This window comes from Vulpes lagopus, chromosome X (assembly GCF_018345385.1).
Source record: "Vulpes lagopus strain Blue_001 chromosome X, ASM1834538v1, whole genome shotgun sequence".
In the NCBI taxonomy this organism is placed as follows: domain Eukaryota; kingdom Metazoa; phylum Chordata; class Mammalia; order Carnivora; family Canidae; genus Vulpes; species Vulpes lagopus.
This window is the reverse complement of record NC_054848.1, coordinates 93,340,852-93,346,331: the sequence shown is the minus strand read 5'-3', so window position 1 is coordinate 93,346,331 and position 5,480 is coordinate 93,340,852. Positions and strand designations below refer to the sequence as shown.

The 5,480-nt window shown below is 39.4% G+C and overlaps 1 pseudogene; it reads left to right on the top strand.

Moving 5' to 3' along the window:
• The first annotated feature begins 3,886 nt into the window (after positions 1-3,886).
• LOC121482269 lies at positions 3,887-4,529 on the top strand (annotated as a pseudogene).
• The last annotated feature ends 951 nt before the right edge of the window (positions 4,530-5,480 follow it).

The following is a 5,480-nucleotide window of genomic DNA, read 5'->3' as shown; positions in this document are numbered from 1 at the left end:
AATAAACTATCATAGGATGTTTAGATAACAGGATTCCTCTAAAGGTAGTACAAAGAATACCCCTATACTGACACCAACTCAATTATCAACAACTTATACTACTATGTAACATTTGCCATAATAATTAACCAATATTGGTACATTATTATTAAATAAAGTCCATACTATTTAGATTTCCTCACTTTCCCCCAATGACTTTTTCTGTTCAAGGATCTCATACATGATAGTACATTTCATTGAGATATCATGTCTCCTCAGGTACTTCTCTGTGAGTTTCTTAGACATTTCTCATTTCTGAATGCCTTGACAGACATAAGGAAGTAGTGGAAAGGTATTTTATAAAATTTCCTTCAATTGGGACTTATCTGATGTTGTAATTATGATTATTGTGATGTAACATGTTTTGAGGAAGAAGATCACAAGAGTAAGAAGCTATTCACACACCATCATATCAAGGAATCAGGCAATCAACACGTCTTACCACTGTTGATGTTAACCTTCATTACTTGGCTTGAGGTGTTCTTTTCAGGTTTCTCAATGGTGAACTAATTATTGTTTTCCTTCCCATAATGTACTCTTCAGAAAATAGTCACTAAATGCAGCCCAAACTTAATAAAAGAAGAATTATTCTCTACCTCCTTAAGGACAGACTATCACCTCTTTTGGGATAGAGTAAATAAACTATTTGGAATTTTTTTTCTCCATGAGAGATTATTCTGTTCTTGCTCATTTATTTATTTCTTCAACCATTTGTATCATTTTTACTCATGGATATTTATTTTATACTTTAAGGTATAACGTAATGCTATTTTAGTTATTGTATTAATTTTTTTTCAACTTTCACATTTAGAAGCTCTTCCACTTGGTTCCTGATATCCTTTGACATAACCCAACATTGCATATCAGATCTTTTAATTTTTGGAGAAGAGCACTTGTTTTTATTTTCAGGCATTACAAGATGGTCGAAGCTCATTTTTTTTCAAGTTCATTTTATAAATTTTATGCCCCACTACTACAGTCAATCAGTCTTTTCTCAAAGGACCACCGGTTTCTTTTATTTGAGAATGGCATTAGAAACCAAGATCTGGATGCTAGACAATGTCATTGATACTTAATTGTTCTTACTTCTTTGCTTTCTCCACTGAAAGAGGGGGAAAAAATACATGTGTGTATACTAATTCAGGTATGTAAGTCTCTCCAGAGATAGATAGATAGATAGATAGATAGATAGATAGATAGATAGATAGATAATAGATAGATAGATCCATTTATATCTATATTAAGTGAAATAGGAATTCGAACTAATGTCTCCAACTCTAAACCACTAAAAGATGAACCAATCCCGGCTCCCTCCCTTACTTCTCTATAACCTTCCACTGCAACATTGAGAAAAATGGCTCCTACCATCTGCAACCAATTTACTTAGTTAACTGTTCCACTCCAGTATACATGTATAGTGGTTTCAAAATGGTCAACCTATCCACCATAGGAAACAATTTTACCAACTAAAGTACAATGCTTAGTCTTACAGTCGCCAACCATTTTCAAAATTACTAGGTAAACACCTTGTTCCTCCACTCTGTTCCCTTGTTTCACACATTTGTGATACATTCGAATTCTTTCGTTATACTCCAGTGCTTCCTGAGATCTCCCAGGCCTCTAAATCATTTTTAAATTTCCAACATAATGATTTTCTCTTTGCTGCGAAGTTTTCTGGGTTTTGGTGAATACATACTGTCATTCAGCAATCATTACAGCATCATGTTGAATAGTTTTGTACTCTAAACAAATCTAGTATTTTGACCCTCAACCTTTCCCACGATCTTCTGCCAAACATTATCTCTCTTACCAATTCGATACTTTTGACTTTTCCAGAAAATATTATATAATTGGAATCAGTATGTATTTTTTTCAGATTGGATTCATTCACTTAACAACATGTATTTAACGTTCCTCCATACCTTTCAGACTTGATTGCTCATTTTTTCATCACTCAATTATATTATATTGTATAGTTTAGGATGACAGTTTATTTATTGACCCACCTACTGAAGGGCATTTTGGTTGCTTCCACATTTTGGTAATTATGAATAAGGCTGCTAACATACATTTATGTGCAGGTTTCTATAGACATAAGTTTTCAACTCATTTGGGAAAATGCCAAGGACCATGATTGTTGGATTACATAGTAGGCTAAGTATAGTTTGAAAGAAACTGAAAAAAAAAAAAAAGAAATTGTCGACCTGTCTTCCACATTGTTATCATTTCGCACTCCCACTAGAAATAATGAGAGTTCTTGTTGCTCTGCATTCTCACCAGCAGTTGGTATTGTCAGTTTTTTGGATTATAGACATTCTAATAGGTGTATAGTGGTATTTCATTATTATTTCCATCCCCATCATTTTGCTACATTTGGTCTTCCTTTTCTGTCTTACCATTGATGAGGGAACAGAAGGCAAGCTGAGCACAAAGCACAAGCAGACATCCTGAAACCTCCCTCCCCCCACTCCCAGGTGGGACCTATGTGACATTCCTGAGGCACTCCTGGTTGCCCTGAAGCTAAGGGAAAGGAAAAGCAATTGGTAAACTGATAGAGATCACAGTCCAGCAAGGCCTGAGTCTCCTTCAGTTACAAATGTCTTAGTGATGTTCATTTTTACAAGAAAAAAGCATTCTTATCAATAGCCTAACTTCCAGAGACCCATAAACTCACTCAATTTCTTGGAGCCCTAACATCACCAACCCATCCATGGCAATGTGAGAAACAAAAGTAGAAGTGAATGCAAATAAAATACAATTTCCTTATAACCTACAGCCTTTTGACAAGAAATTGCCATAGTAGATTGTAACATTCTTCCAGGATATTATTGTCTTAATGTTAATACTTTACTATAGGGTAAAACAACCTTACCTTGACAATGGCAAGGACTCTGATATCTTGTAGGTCCGTTACAGCATGCAAAGGTTCTTTTGAAAACCTCCCTTTTCCTTATGCCCCCAATCTCCCAAGTATATAGCAGCTACCTCTCACAACCCCAGGGCAGCAGCTCTTTTTTCTCCACAGGTCCTGTCCACGTGTTTTAATAGAACCACCATTTTGCACCAAAGACATCTCAAGAATTCTTTCTTGGCCACCAACTCCCAACCTCACCCAGCCAAACCTGACCTATATTCTAAAACTACATCACCAGGACTTTGAGGACGTCCCTAAACCTTATATTGTACTGCTGTGGTAGAAGCAGTCCCACCATTTAAAATCTTATGAGACCCAGCAATTGCACTGCTGGGGATTTACCCCAAAGATACAGATGCAGTGAAAAACCGAGACACCTGCACCCCAATGTTTATAGCAGCAATGTCCACAATAGCCAAACTGTGGAAGGAGCCTCGGTGTCCATTGAAAGATGAATGGAGAAAGAAGATGTGGTCTATGTGTACAATGGAGTATTACTCAGCCATCAGAAAGGACGAATACCCACCATTTGCTTCCACGTGGATGGATCTGAAGGGTATTATGCTGAGTGAAGTAAGTCAATTGGAAAAGGACAAACATTATATGGTCTCATTCATTTGGGGAATATAAAAAATAGTGAAAGGGAATAAAAGGGAAAGGAGAGAAAATGAGTGGGAACTATCAGTGAGGGTGACAGAACATGAGAGACACCTAACTCTGGGAAACGAACTAGGGGTGGTAGAAGGGGAGGTGGACGGGGGGTTGGAGTGACTGGGTGACGGGCACTGAGGGGGGCACTTGATGGGATGAGCACTGGGTATTATGCTATATGTTGGCAAATTGAACTCCAATTTTAAAAAATAAATAAATAAATAAAATAAAATAAAATCTAATGAGAAGCTTTCCCCTGGCTGGCAGGGCGGAGGCCACAGGATGCCTGGAGTTACTGTAAAAGATGTGAGCCAGCAAGAGTTCATCAGAGCTCTGGCAGCCTTCCTCAAAAAGGCTAGGAAAGGACAGCCCGGGTGGTTCAGTGGGTTGGTGCCACCTTCGGCTCAAGGCGTAATCCTGGAGACCCGGGATCAAGTCCCACACCAAGCTCCCTGCATGAAGCCTGCTTCTCCCTCTGCCTGTGTCTCTGCCTCTCTCTCTCCCTGTGTCTCTCGTGAATAAATAAATAAAATCTTTAAAAAATAAATAAATAAAATTAAAAAGTCTGGGAAGCTGAAAGTCCTTGAATGGGTGGATACGGTCAAGCTGGCCAAGCATAAAGAGCTTGCTCCCTGTGATGAGAAGTGGTTCTACACATGGTTCCTGTACCTCCGGGGCGGCCCTGGGGTCGGCTCCGAGACCAAGATCCACCGGGAGGTCAGAGGAACGGGGTCAGGCCCAGCCACGTCAGCAGAGGCTCCGAGCGTGGCCTGCAGGGCCCTCCAAGCCCTAGAGGGGCTGAAAATGGTGCGAAAGGACCAAGACGTGGGCCGCAAACTGACACCTGAGGGACCGCGGAATCTGGTGGCAGCTGCCAACAGGTGGCAGCTGCCAACAAGAAGCATCAGAACAAATGCTAGGTTAATAAATTGTCTCATTCATAAATAAAATAAAAAGATAAAATGAAAATGAAATAAAATCTTATGAGAAGGTCTAAAATATGAAAAGAAACCTGTCTCTCCGGCCAGGGGAATCAGGGGTAAGGGTCCCCCGGGTGCTGGAGAACATGGTAAGAATCCTAAGGGAAGACAGAATAAAAAAAATCGCAACGTGGGGGCAAAGGACAAGCTGCCTGGGAAGAGCTACTTTATAATAAAGATTATTTTCAGTTCAAACTAATCAAAATCCAGCAGATGCAGAAAAAGCTCTCTGTCTTCCCCTCACCTGCCTAAATGTGCAAGGCAAAGGAGATCCTATACCAGGAAGACAGCTATTAGCAAAGACTCCCCTTTACCAAAGAGAATTATCTGGATACTAGGACAACCTTGTTTTTCAAAACATATTTCACCTTCCTGCTAATGGCCTTCTCCCCATTGCATCCTCAGACCTTACCCCTCTCCTTAGTTCATATGAGCTTCATGCTGCCTCACTATCTTTAGAATTCTAGGTCCCTGTTGATTTCCTGTAGGTAACCCTATTAGATTGCATTTTATTCTCTTAATTTGTCTCATAACAATTTGATTCTTAGTCAAGCTAGAAGAATGATAGGGCAGAAAAATTGTTCCACCCCAACAGTTGGCATAATTAGTAGCACACTTTAATTCACGAGACACCACGAGTTCTGAACAATGCTACAGCTAAGAGGTCTCTGGAATATCAAACAAGCAGTCAGCAAAAGATAAGATTTCTTACCATGTCAACTGTACAGAGTCTCTATCTAGAGAGTCCAGTGGAGTAAGATGTCGGGAGTCCTTGTACTCTCTTTCTACACTTTGATTAGCATGAAAAATTATCTGTAGAACTACTCGCAGGAACCTAACAACACTTAGGTTAAATATGGTGAAGTACTCAGGTTACGGATCCATTTCATCTTAGA